Source organism: Xiphophorus hellerii, chromosome 6 (assembly GCF_003331165.1).
Source record: "Xiphophorus hellerii strain 12219 chromosome 6, Xiphophorus_hellerii-4.1, whole genome shotgun sequence".
In the NCBI taxonomy this organism is placed as follows: domain Eukaryota; kingdom Metazoa; phylum Chordata; class Actinopteri; order Cyprinodontiformes; family Poeciliidae; genus Xiphophorus; species Xiphophorus hellerii.
This window is the reverse complement of record NC_045677.1, coordinates 16188614-16203906: the sequence shown is the minus strand read 5'-3', so window position 1 is coordinate 16203906 and position 15293 is coordinate 16188614.

Genomic DNA, 15293 nt, shown 5'->3' with positions numbered 1-15293 from the left:
TCCACTTTCTATGACTATCTGCAGTTTATGCTATATGTCTTCCTTTTAGGCCTCTTTGTCCCAGATTTCTGTTAGAGCTGTCTGCTATAATCATGAGGTGCAACTGTGGCTAGGAGAGAGTTATTCATAAAAAATGAAAGTGTATTTTCTTTTTAAACATTTGTAAATCCGTAACAATCAAAGAGATGAGATCAATGAAACTATTTAGAGCAAAGTTTTTATAACTTCAACATGATTTTTAGTAATATTGTTCAGTTATTCAGCTCAAATTATCATCTTTTAGAACAGTATCTGTAAAGCAATTGGTTTTGTAGTCATACTGGAAAAATACTCATCTATTCTCATATTCTAAAATATATCCATTTGTACAACAAGTGCAGTGTCTAAATCAGCCATTTATTAATTTATCCATCCATTCATTCATTCATTTTTATCAACCTTTTTAGAACTCACTGAGGGAAAAACTGAGAGAACTCACTCACTCAGGGAAAACTCACTGAAAAGGGTTCAAACCTTCCTTAGTAAATCTAAAATGTTTTATTAATTCAATAAAAATACAGCTTTTCAAATTTAAGAAGACAAAATACATTTTACATAAGCCTCTGTAGGCTGCACTGTGGAGGAGTGGTTAACAGTATCAGTTTTGGGTTTGAGTCCTGGGTTCTTTCTGCATGGAGTTTGTGTAGTATGTACACCAATCTGAAATGAACAGGTGTCACAGGGAATCACAGATATCTCTCTACTACACAACTTTTTACACCTACCGTACTATGATCAGAGAACACTTGACTGTATGGTAGTGGCTATGATATAGTGTGAACAGCAGTTCTTGATGATCAGAAGGTTGAGTTTGATTCCAGCTTCCCCATGGAACACGTAAAGTCTCCTTGCGAGGGGGGTGCTTTATTTAATTCAGTCACCTCCATGAGTTTTCAACCACATTAGTGGGAACATAAGGGCGCAGAGGTTAAGCACACCCTGCATAAGGAGGCCTTAGTACTCGACGTGGCCATTGCAGGTTCGATTCCTGGCCTGGTGACCTTTGCCGCATGTCTTCCCTCTCTCTCATTACCCTACTTTCCTTTCATAGCACTTTCAAATAAAGGCCAGTAGAGCCAAAAAACCTTAAAAAAAATGTCTCCTTGAGAGAAACATCAAATCTTGTACTGCATACTGTTAGAACATTCTGAAGGCAATTTGGTAAAAATAACTGGTGGTCATTATGCCTTCTACAGAAGGTCAGCTCGTTTATTTTAATATGATACAGATCAACTCTGGCTCATATTGTATACACATGCCATAACCTAGAGCAGAGTTAAGAGTAGATATTTCCAGAAAGCAATTATTTGATTATTTTCCTTGTCCGTTATTTTAGACCTTCAGATCTTCAGACCTGTACATTTCATTGTGGTCTGTCGTGAACATAATAATCTTGTCCAGCCTGATTACTTCTTATTTCCTAAATTTAGACCAGGTTGAAAAGGAATTTTAGACATTTTCCTCGCAGGATATAGCCTGTTGGAAAGTAAGATAAATGATCTCAGTCCTTTACAGAAAAAGGGTCTGAAGGAGATTAAAAAATGTTTTATATCTTTGAATGTTGTTTTCTGTCTAGTCCTTTTTTGCAGCTTTAAAAAGGCAGGGTAGGGCCTGGAGAAAGTGGACACAGCAATCTTTCCTTCAATCTACAGGCTTTGCTTACTCACCACTAGTGAAGGTCAGAGGAGGGATTCATTCACCTCATCTTCAGATCATCACAGTCATCCCGTCTATAAAGACCAATGTAAGCAGTACCTGCTGTTCCTAACTGTATTCATGTATGCGATTCTAAACTGTACTCTGGATTTAGTAAAACTATTTTCAGCTTTTTCTCATATTCTGTGTTGATCTGTAGGTAATATTTTGCACGGTAGGTGCCTCCCACCTTTATTGAAAAAGCCTCATGGCCATCTTATGCGAGCAAGATAATTATAAATGTAACCTATGGCAAAACAGCTAAAAAACACAACTCCCACATCTCTCCCTTGCCATTTCTCACTCTCTTTCTACTTCTCTTTCTTTCTTTCTTTCCTTCCCTCCCTCCCTCTCTCACTCAGCCTCAGGAGCTGATTTCAAATTTTCAAAGGTATCTCATGGTGAGCCTGGGAGATTGAAAGCTCATAAATACCTTTATTATAATATAATGGTCACATATTACTACCCATTATTTCGAGGAGAAAAATTGGTTCATTTGTGTGATGAATGCCATCACAGAGGTCTTAAATGTTCTTAGATGGACAGTGGCAGGGAGAATAATACCTCAAATGGGCACTCACTGGTAGATTGATATGTCACAGTGACTTTGCTTGACTCAAATAGATTCAGGTCGTCATGTTACAGAGATTTTACTCAGCCATACATGCTTTTTTGAAGCAGTATTTTTATCAGTCATGCAAAAGTGGAGGTGGATAGGAGTGTCCAGCCTGCCACAATTACTACAAAAATACCTCCACAACTCACCTGTTAGACAGAGAACAAGATCTAAAGCATTCTAAAGCATCTTTGCCTCAGTTAGAATCAGTATCCATGATTCAGCTATAAAAATCTATAAATATTGCATTCATAGTAGAAAGGCAAAAGTCACTGTTGGCCATTAAGAATACAAACGCCTCTCACATTTGCTAAGAAACATCTTGATGACTAGGAAGACTTTTGGTAAAATGGTCTGTGCAATAACAAGACAGCAGGGGAACATTTTGGAAATAGAACAGTATACTAAGAGTCAAACATGGCAGTGGTAGTGTGATAATCTGAAGCTGCTTTCCTGCTTTGGGATTTAGATTACTTTCTGTAGTCAATAGAAGTATGAATTATGCTTTCTACCAGAATGTCTGTCCATCAGCTAATCACCTTAAGCTCGAGATCAATATTTATATGGATCAGGAAGGTTTGAAGTACAGCAGCATGCCTAGATCATCAAACTGAAGGTTTTGCACTTGCCTAATCATAGTCCAGACCTAAATCCAATTAAGATGCTGGGGCATGATCTCAAACAGACTGCTTATGTTCCCACTAATGTGGTTGAAGACCCATGGAGGTGGCTGAATTAAATAAATATAAAAACAAGAGAAAAGTACTTTCCTAGTGTCTCTGAAAGTTTTCACATATTAAAAACATGCATGCTATCTGATGGTTCTCAACTGGCATGATGTTGTGATAAGACTTGCCATGTCTTCAGGATTTGATCTATGCTGCTAACCAGGATAAAGCAAGTGCTGAAAAAACTGTGCATGTAACAAGATCCTGTGTCATGTGATATAGCAATACTAAAGCACTGCAATATTTTCTGTCTAGCAGAAGACTGTGTTTTGAAGCACTGTGAATGACAGCAGCATTGATCATTTGACTCAGTTTGGCAAAGTTAGCATTAAAGAAGTCCCACCCACTCGTAAGATTTTTGTGTACCAGCATGTTGGTTTGGTGGTGGAGAAAAATAATAATAAAATACAGACAAGACTAGAACTTCTGATTTGTTTAATTATGTTTGTGAAAACACAAAAATGACAAATTGAATGTGTTTTTGTGTTATAATGGAGAAATAAATTAACAGATAGGGGATGTTTTATTCTGCTATGAATTTGAATGACTAAGATTTGTCAAAATCCACAAAATCAAAATACAAACCCAAGGTTGATAACTCTGTTCTATCCTATGCTTATATTTCATTATTAAAAATAGTTGTTTTAAAAAATAAACACAAAAAAGGATCAATACAAAAAAATATTGGGATTAGGGATAAAAATATGGAGCAAAGGTCCTGTTGAAAACTGTGGAACTTGGAAAGTCAAACCTGAATTATTTCAAAATTAACATTTTACAGGTTAATTTTGTATCGCAAACACATGAATATCAAACCAACAAATAAAATTAACAGCGAGAGTTTTAGTATTTTTAAATGCAACTGCTCCTTTTCTTTGTATGACTTTTTGTCTGGATAAAATAGGACATACATATTTACTGAAAAGTAAAATTAAAAAATGTTTCTCCGTGATTGGTCTTTTTGTTAAAAAAAGTTTCTTGTATTTTCACTATGTCTTCTTCTTTTTCTTACTTCTTGTATACATGTAAGCATGATAAATGTAGACAGAAGCTTAATGCTTGTTTTCTTTGATTTTTAACATTAACAGGAACACTTTCTTCATTCACTGGGCTGCAATATGCAACAGCACTTCAAGTAGGGAGTTTAAGCTAGTACTGTGCAACATCCCATTGCTTCCTATTGTTTATTTATCAGTCAGGCCTTGAATTATGTCTCCCTTGCAGTGAGGAATTTTAGACCGGACTATAGTCGCTGCAGGCCCATTGGCATACACTGTACACTGAGAGGGAATCATTTATATTCTACTCCAGAGGTAACAGAAGAACATGAGATTGGGAAACAGCTCAAACACCACTCTGCTTGTGAGGCTTTAGGCAGAAAGAACTCAAGCTGTTTTTTCTACCTCCGTAGTACATTCAAGCAACTTCTGATTTTCTTTTTCCAGTCTGTCTAAAGAAATCTCTCAATACATAGAGCGTGCCATTTACTGTTATACCTTCATGCTCTGAATGTTTACTCAATTCTGTACAGCTCATCGAAGGTGTAAAGGAATGCTGGCTTTGGTGAATTCTTAAGCAGCAAGTGAAAATCAGACTAGTAGAAGCTTCACGTAAAATGCTGAAGGTACCACATTCTAACCAACGTTGAACAAAGCCTGTGGGGCCTTTTCAACACTGAGATAATTGCAAATGTATTCTTTAGCGAAAACATCAGCAAACCTGCCTCCTCCCTCACCCTTTTATTTTTCTTCCTTCTCCCTTCCTTCAACTGAGAATTAATAGGGGATGCCTTACCTTGATTAAAAGGTCTGAACTATACAATGTTGTTCAACAGTAGCGAGCCTCCCCCTGCACCAACTTCTCACATGGGTAGACCTGCATGCAAGGAGTGCTCTAATGATTCTGGAGCTCGCCATTCGAGGGCCACCCATCCATCATAGTGGTAAGGCCAGCGGCTTTATTATAATACAGAGGACAGACATGCTCTGAGGCTATGTGGGACACAATAGAGGTCTTTCAACAGACCTATAAATACATGATCTGTCAGACTTGCTGTCCTAAGGGCGCTCTCAGCCAGGCTCTAGCCCTCTGGTTAGCCATCACTTATGCTAAGATATGCGCTGGCCCTGGGGCTAAGGCTAAGGCTCAGTTCATTTCAGCCCCTCATCAACCAGCACATTCTACCTCGAGCCATGAGAATAAATAAGAACAAGATGAAAAAAAGTGATTCATTATGATGGAGTGCAAACCTTCACCAAAACAAACAAATCGAAGACGTGAAAATAAACAGTGATAGCCAGCTATTGACTTTTTTTGGCAGTGTCTGATGAGCTGTTGCTGAAACAACAGAAGGGTATTTTGATCTCAACTGTGCATTGCACTATGTTGGAAATGCTAGACACATTTGTTACATGCTAACATGTTGTTTTCTCACAACATAGATGCTGAGAAATCTTTGCAAGCATGTGAAGTGTAAAAAAAATTATAATAAAAGTCTAATTGGTATGTGCCACTTTGAAGTGGCACCCGTGCCTCCTGTCGGTTCTTCCTCCAATATCATGTGGTGTGAGTGTATTTTAAGTAATGTGCAGCTCCTCCTCCTCCTGCTGCTCCTCTCCTTGACTTATCTCAGGTGAGAATCACTTTTTCTCTGTTGCCTTCAAGCTAAGATCAGCAATCTGGGAGTTGGGTGTGTTCTTTTAGAGATTAATGCGGATGGAAGCTGTTGCATGTTAGAATAATAAACAGGTGAACACTTTAACTCTGCATAATTCTCTATCTTGGTGCCACCTTAATATATTAAAATCATATTCTTCCTTCAGGGCAGGAAAGCAGCAACAGATTATGTCCAGGGCACAGTGAGTGGAAACCCAATGACAAATCCCACCACTCTCACAACAATGATCACCTGGGCATCAGGTTGCTATTTATCATAACTTTCACCCAATCTTGATGTTTTAAAAATGTGCTAGCAATGTAAACAATAGGTATTGCTAAAGTGCCAGGTAATTTGGTAATCTCGCATTCGCGTTGGGGCACACTTAGCTAAATGTGCAAAAAACGTGCCTTTACACCCTCAGCATAACATGCAACACCTACAGGTTAGTTTTTTATTGTTATTTAGAGTGCTCCAAGCTCCCGAGAGATTAATAAAATCTGTTTGCAACTGTTTCCTCAGTTTAGAAGAATCTATGTACACAGAACGAGGACAGTCTTGATGTCAGTGTCAACAGAAACCCCAGCATATGTTTATATTTGTCTACAGTTATTTATCTCTAATTAATGCCCTTTCAGATTGTTTAAAATATCTTGCCATGGACATTGGCACATGAAAAATAGAGTGCCAATATTTGTGAAGAAATTGAGTGGATTTTGTGGAAAACAATATCATGTAATGTCTTTGAAGTATGTGTTTCACGCTTGGCATGTTTCTGTTCTGAATAAAGGTAGTATGTTGGGATCAAGGTTGTGGAAATCACACTGTTCTGCTGTGATAAGAATTTTTTTTTTTTTTACTTGAGTCATAATATTACCTGCTTGATGTACTTATTTTTTACTGTTTTATTTTTTACCTAAGGATAAACTTACCATCTGGGAATGGAACTGGAACATATCAATGCCCCCAAGTGACAAGAAAAATGTCAGACAAATCAATTAGAAAGTAGGAAACCACAAGTTTGTCTTTCATTTTTACGCATCCGACATACCGAAGTGGATGACTCTTCATGAATGTATACACCAAACTTGTGATTAATTATACTTTCAAGTTGATATTTGCGACATTAGTGTCTTTTATTTTACTATGGCAGTGTAAATAAATAAATATATATATATATATATATATATATATATATATATATATATATATATATATAAGCAGCCTGACTTAGGTGGTGCATGCTGTCATTATTGTCCAAGCACGTTGAGTTTTTCTACCTACAGCTTCTAAATGAAGGCCAATATGCAACAGAGTCATAAAATTAAAAATATATGAGGTACCCTTTATACCTGGCTAAACAAAAAGTAAATAAAGAAAAACGCTTTAAACAAACACTTTTTTAATAACTTTGCTAGGCTTGTAAATCTGACAAGGTTTCCCGGACCTTTGGAAGAGAAGTATGCCCACAGGATCACAGATCCTCCATCATGCTCAAAATTGGGCATGAGATACATTTCCACATAATCACTCCAGATCTGCCTGTAGTGTTGGTTGATAAAAAGCTCAGTCTTACTCTCATTTTGTGAACAATAATCGTTCCAGGTGTGTCAGCAGTGACTAGCAAACTCCACATGTTCATGACAGCAGCAGGGGAAAGGTTTTTGCTGACATGGCTCACAAATAACTAGTCTGTGTATACAGATAGCAACTAAAGGTTGTAAGTCCAGCTCAAAGACAGTTTTCTTATTTTAATTTTTATTAGTGAGAAAAAAAGTCTTGACTTCATTGACATTTTGTTGGATTTGACTGTATTTTTAACTTCATTGTACTCAATAATCTGTGGCCTGTTTACAAATCAATTAAAGTCTCTTAGTACATTTGTGTTTGCTTTTTAGAAAAATTAGATTTTTCCTTAAACAGAGGTAGTTGATTGTGAAGCTGTGTTATAACTTTCTCAATTGAAAGAACAGACTTTCCTGACTTCTACATTTAATTTTACCTTCTAGCTAGCACTTGCTGGGCTCTGTACAGATCCCTACTAACCAGGTAGAGGTTTGTGTTGTCATGGCCTCGCCTCCTGATGCATCTTCTTCTCAGCTACTTCCCTACATCTTCTTCTTCTGTCTCATTTCTCTTTCTTCTCCTCCCCCACCTTCACCCTGATCTCTCTTTGCCACAGCTGCTGCCTCTTGGCCTCACCCAGAGGCTTCAGGAGGCTTCCCAGCACCCTCTCCTTTCCCCTGCAGCCAAGAAGGAAAAGCAGGCAAAGAAGGAAAATAAAACTTGAGGCGCACCACACAAGGCCATCTGGGTAATCTTGTTCAAAAGGCTTGAGGTGATAACTGCAATTTACACAGGCAAAAAGAGAGAAAGGAAGAAAAAAAAAAAGAACAGACCTCATTTCCATACCTACCAGCCTCAAGGAGATGAAATTGAATAAACTAAAAATTAGAAAAGAATTACAATAAAACCAATACGGAATATTCAACATTAGTTCATTTTGTCCTTGTAACACCCCCTCTTTATGCACACTCCTTTTTTTTTTGCTTTCCAAAGAAAGAGAACAGTTGCATTGACATGGAGGTACCATGGACAACAAGCTAAGGCACACAACGGCACACAACGGCACACACTCGCTGAAACACCATCACTTAAACACACATCCAGGCACACACAGCCGAGGGGGGAAGCAATATTTGTGATGAAAGCAAATCAAACTGAAATCCAACATGTTAAAGTCAAGTTGATTAGTGTGAAAATGTAAAAGCATCCTCAACTGGCATATCCCACAGTCATGAAGATATGTTAATTTGCAACTTAATGGCTGAGAGCATAATTCTTGCTTATATAAACCTTGAAAACGCGCTTGCATTTCTGAAATGTGCCTTAATTTAATGAAGTAAACACCACCACAAAACAATAAATGCCCCAATTAAAGAACAGGCATGAAGAGAAGTGTCTATTTCCCTTTTTGCCCCTGCGGACATATGTGCCCGAGCGTGTCTGCGCACTTACCCACACGCACAAGCATATGCATCGTGTGCAGCTCATAAACATCTTGCCTTTGCATATCACATTAGCATATGTAGCTTGTTCTTTTAGATGTAGGTTATCTGGTGTGAGATCGAGGCTGCATGTTTGTAGAAATCTTAGTGAGGCAACTGAGCAATGTGTATCTTTGCATGTGTTTGCTGAGCTCTTCTGTCTGTGTTGGTGTACACCTATGATGGCATGAGGTAACAGTATAATTAGTCTATAATGTAGTTGATGTTACTATTCATAATTGCATGCATGTTGCTGAAACATATTGTGCATCAGAGGCAGGATATGCCATCTCCTATTCTTCCTTCTTTCTTTTCCTGCCTCTGTGCCTGTTTGTCATCTGGCCTGCTTCGCGCCCCCGGGGGGCATATCCCATCAGGCTTGCTGTGCTCCAATGTGTCCCGACAGACCTGATGTGATCTGAGTGGCTGACGGGTTTTGTCCCTGCTGCCCGCTGTCTTTTCACTTCCCTGCTTCACTCACACATGTGCTTTAAGTGTAGCACACAACCTGACGAAGGCTGACTTGAGTTTGTACCTGTGTGCAAAGGTTTCTAGTCACTTCCTGTGTGATGGGGTGATCCGTGTGAATGCACAAAATGTAAGCAATAATTTTCAGTTGGATCTTGATTTCTGGGGTGATTTACAAGCGGAACACAATTTATTCTTTACTTTTAACATCTACTTGAACGTGTGCATAAATATGAACGTTCAATTATGTAGCCCCGCTGGAGAGAAACAATGCCCACTTGCTTCACTAGCCATCTAACACACACACACACACACACACCCCACACACTCAGAAGCCTGGGGGGGATGCGGTAAGAGTGGGGGTTGGATACCATGAGACGAGGGCATCAAACTGGGGCTTAGGAACAGAGATATACCAACTGGAACCTTATAGCTACAGGGTGTGTGTCTGTATCTATGTGTGTGTCTGCTCCTGTCCTTGTGTTAACACAAACTCACACATATGGCGGAAGCAAGTGTCACACTGAGAAGGGGAGAATAGGATGAGGGTATGGGGGGTTGGTACAGTTTATGGAAGCTCTTTATGCATATGTGTGTTTAAATATAATCTAATTGCTCACAAGTTGAGGACAAAATTGTTTTGCCTCTAGGTTGGAGAATGGGTGGTGCATGAGGACAACTGAACCCACCAATCGACTCTGTTGGGCAAGCCAGGATTTTATTCCATGAAATCCTGACCTTGCTTTTAATAATAGTTTTGATTATTAAATTATATTATTTCTTTTTCTTTCTTATTTTTTGCTTTACATTGGTACCAGTGAATGGCCAAAGGGGACAATGACCACCTCTAGAAACTTGCTTGGTCGTCTGGGCTACAGTGTTTTTTTTGTTTTTTTTTTGGAAACATGTATCTCGATATATCAGCATGTAATCATAAAAATGTATTGATGCTCTTCCCCACTCTTCTTGCTGATTCTGTAACCTTAATTTTCAAATTAATACTTTTATCTGACAAGAGGAGTTTATATCATTGAGTAAGAGTTCAGTCTTTTCTTTCCTTGGCTAACTAAACACACTTTTGACATATCTGCCTGAGGGGTGGCATGACACAAAGAAAGCAACAGTTATAACCCACTTCCTGGATACATCTGGATGTGGCTGCTTTTGAAGAACTGACTTGAGTTGCTCCATGGTTCTCCAACCTTTTGACAACGCTGCTATCTTTGTTGTTTATCTCACCTTTCATCTCACTTTTTCCTTCCACCCAACTTTTCATGAATACATTCAGGCACAATGTGCTGTAAACAATTAATTTTTAGCAATGATCTCTTGTGGCTTACCCTCCCTGAGGAAGGGAGGGTAGCCATTTATTAATGGCTATTGAACCAAGTTCACATTAGCAGTGTCGCCCATAATTTTGATTATGCTTTCCTTATCATGGTTATTACACAGTCAAATTTGGAAAATATGTGTTCCACTGTGGCACATTTGCCAAATAAATTCCATGTATCTTTGGAAAATAACCTTTGAGCAGTTATTAAACATACCTTTCAACAACCAATATTTCTAATTTTTTTTTATAGGTCTGAAGTGATACTCTAACCTTTTCCAGACGGTTGGAGTATAACATGTTTTAGTTGATCTTATTTCAGGTACTAATTTTCTAAGAAACTGAAATTTGGGCTTTTGTCAGCTGCAAACCCATAATTCTCAAAAGTAACTCGAATAGTTGCCTGACATATCGCTTTTTGTGTGATACCCGAGATCTCCTGAAACTGTTGGCTCCTGATATATTTTTTGCAGCTTTCGATCAAATAATATTATTAATGAACTGGTTGTCTAGAGATTGAAGTGTTGGGTAGAAGACAGTCTGACACTGCTCTTACAGAACAAAATTACTTTCAACATTTGTATCTGTAGATGTAAGTCTTTCGTCATATTTAGATTTTATATTTTCTATAAAATACTTTGGATTGTGATTTTTATGAATAGTGCTATAAAACAAGATTACCTTGTCTTGCCTAATAAATAAAAAATGTTAAGTGTGGTCATTATTTAAGTTTTATTGAGATTCACCTGCATCCATCATATTTTAGAATCTATTTGATAGAATAGGATAAGGGCTGCATAGTGGCACAGTTGGTCATACTGCTGCCAGGTAGCAAAAACGTCCTGGGGTTGAATCCCAGCCTGGAATCTTTGTGCATTGAGTTTGCATGTTTTCCCCATGCATGCCTGGGTTCTATTCAGGTACTTCAAATTCAGCTAAAGTACAATCATGGTTGTCTGTAATATGTGTCTTTGTGTTACTCTGTGATGGATTGGTTAGGGTGTGCCTTGCCTTTTGCTCAATGACAGCTGGACATAGGCACCAGCAGCCATATTTATGCATTTGTTGCTTGTTTGATTTTTTTTGCATATGCCACATATATGCTTTGAAGGAAAAACCTAAACCTACCATCCTACCAAACTGAATAAATAACTCCTAGTTAGCTCTTGAAAGTGGATTGTGCCAAAGAGGCTTTGGTTTAAAGGTTTCATTCAGAAGCAGAAGGCTCATCACGCTTTAGCAATTCAATTTAAAAAAAATATATCAAGGGGGCTTTTATTGATATTTCTCTTCACACTTCAGGCACAGCAAATATTATGCCCTGAGTTTGCAATAAGGTTTTCTTTTTTCTTTTCACTTCTTTATTTATTTTTTGATCTGTGATTAACTACTTTAGTCTGGATCACTTTTAGGTATTTGACAAAACTCCATCATGTCTCATGGCCAACATAAACCCCAGCATAAAGGAAATAGCTGTAGAAATGGCTCAAGGAGGACAGTGACAAAGCAATGCGATCATTCTACTTGTCTCCAATCAAGCGGCACAACTCATTTGCTTGAACTCCGCAAAGACAGGTGCTTTCAATCACTAATTTCCTCAGTGACCACCATCACTTCAAATGATGGATGACTTGCTTAGTTCTCACCATGAAGCTCAAACTTTTTTCCACTTGAATAATATTGCAGCTGTACTGCTTTAAGATGACACATAAAGTTGGCCATTTCTGACATGATGTTTTGACACTGTCAACTTGGAAAATTCTTCCCTGGAAAGCCCAAGGCCATAGCCGCCATTTTAGGGGGCACATGTGACCCTTAACGCTGCTTTGCGATCATTCTAACTGACTCGTTGACAGAGAGGGAGGGGTTGCAAGAGGCCAAGCAGGTCAGGAGTCACTCGAGTCATGTGACGAAACCCCAAGGCGTTGTTGGGAGTGACGGAGAGAGACCAAAAAGCAGAGCTGTGGTATAGCTGCAAGCCTATGGGTGAAAAGGAGGTCAGTGGCCACAGGAAGCGGAGAAAAATTGCCCCAAGCTACTGCCCTTAATGAGAGCACATCCCCTGAGGTGTGTATCCCAGCAGCCTAACTGCCACATGAAAAACTCCAATTTATATAGAGAGCTGCAGGCACGAGGGAACAGCCATTTTCATGGTCCATTCCCTAAGCCAGGAGCCATCTTGTGAGGTAAACAAACCAAAGTGCTGAGATGTTCACCTTGGTATGAAGTCAGAATTGTTTTTTTCATTGCTACAGAGCTTTATAAACCCCTGTCTTACAATGTATATACTTCAAACAGAGCACTTGTGCCTGTGTCATCAAAGCATTGTAAACACCTTCAGTAATTCAGAAATTAAACAGTGAAACTCCTATAGAATGAGTGGTAGAGTCAAATCAGGAAAACTTTTAGTAACTTATTAGATTAAGAACATTTGAAATAATAACTGAGAGCTCTGCCTGAGGATGGAAATCTCATTAACACAATATTTGATTCTTCCTTTCAGTACATTTGTGTAAAATCGCGGCAGTGTTCAATTATCACCCGCACTCTCACCTCCAAGGCTTAGGGTGGCATGAACCCCCCAGAGACATGTGCCGGGGTAGGGGCGGTTCCACATGCACATGACTAAACACATGCACACAAATGCACACACAGACTTCCATTCATTCAGCCCCATGCCCTCTGAGTAACAGGCTCTCTGACCATTTGTTTCTTACAGTCAACAAACAAGACAAGACCTGGAGGGCTGCTACGGCAGTGCCGTCCCATTCTCAAATGAGCCTAAGCACGTGAATCACACATTTATCCTCTCAGGTCTACACATGCCTAAGAGATCAAACCTACAAAAGGGAGCCTGTGAAGTCTTACATACATTTTAAAGAAAATGTATTTCTGTTGGCTTTCATAAGAGGAACTATGAGCCCTACCTAACTTTCTTTCTTTCATCTGTTTCCAATCTTCCTATTTGCCCTTAAGCTACGTCCTTGAGGCATGAGACTTGGAAGCTTCTGTTTGCTCTGGAACCATTTACTGTGCCCTCCTCCCTCACAAGAAAAGGCATAGTGCCTGAGGGGAAGAGGTGCAACTTAGCCTACCTGCAGTGCTGCGCCTCCACCCAACAAACCTCTTAATGGAAGTCAGAGGCCCTTTTCTGAAAAGTTTGTGCTTATATGAGCCTCCAGGAGAATGAATAGACACAGATTTTAGATTCTAGCATTTACTTAATCAAGGATGAGAACATTATTTTTAAAACATAGGACATACAGTGCCTCACAAAAATATTCACAGCCCTTGATCTTTTCCGTGTTTTTTCCTGTCATAACCACAACTTTAATTTATTGTGTTGGGTTGTTATGTGATGGAAAAACACAAAGTGCTATCAAGTGCTAAGAAAATTATATGTTGTTTTCTAAATATATTACAAATAAAAATCTGAAAAAAGGTCGCTTACATACAACTCATATGTATAAATACAATCCCATGCAACCAACAACCTCTAGACATTAGCAAATAAAGGCCACCTGTGTGTAATATGATCTCATATTACACACACACACATACAGGTATATACTGTATATATTTTCTTGATTGCTTTGGTGCATTTCTCTAACCAGAACTAAAATGACCATAACTGTTAGTTCAATCTCCACAACACTGATTCATTTGTGTTAATCATAGTAGTTTTTTTATTATTATTATTCCTTCCAACAAATTCTAAATCTTTTTGGACATGAATCAATTGCTTCCATACAATCCTTTGCTGTTTTATAACATTATCAGTTGCTTATGTCATGTCAGTCAAAATGAACTATATTAGTGAATGCATAATAGTTATTTCATATAAAGTGAATAGTCTTCATTTCTTTGCGTGAGTTATTATAAAAATATTGGAAAAGTTGTCAAAATCTGTCAATCAAATTTTATTTCCCTTTATGATATTGTTTACAATTGTACATGGCTTTACCCAAAGTTATTTCATATGTATGTTGTAAATAAGTTTTTACTTTGATTTTGTACAATGCTGTGAACAAATTAGAACTGCAAAAGAGTATATGCTGTAAAAATGTGAAAGACATTTTTGTCATCTTGGAAAAATTTATCTCACTTACAATAACTGAATATTTCAAATAGCTCTCCTGCTAATAGTGTCTTGAGCATGTCCAGGTTATCAGGAGTTTCACAAAGTAATTACTTTTTTGCATTGGAAAACACAGCAAAGTGTCATAATGAAACATGATAAAGCCATTTGACTATCTTGTTCAGAAACAATGGTGTCAGAACTTTTCATTTTAATAACACTGAAACTTACACTCATTAACATAAATAGCTGCTTTTGAAAAATTAACTATCTATTTTGAACAAGTGACATGGTTTTGCAAGTTATTAACTAGATAATAACCTGTAAAAGCAACAGCTTGAACTGGTTGTTTTGACAAATGGACTAGCTGCTGTGCAAAATGATGTGAGAAACTCACCAATGCAACTGACTAGAATTATAATACAATACACTTTATTTTTTAAGACAGAAATACAAGGTTTCATATTCACTCATATTCAAGTCAGATTTTTAAAACAAAGTAGACATTTTGGATAGAGAGCAAGGTTAAAATGTTCACTAAAAATCTGGTACATACAGTATTTTAAATGCCAGAAGTTAGTGCAGCACCACCTGGAGTCACCACACACTGCTCGCAAATTAGGCCCAACAGTAATT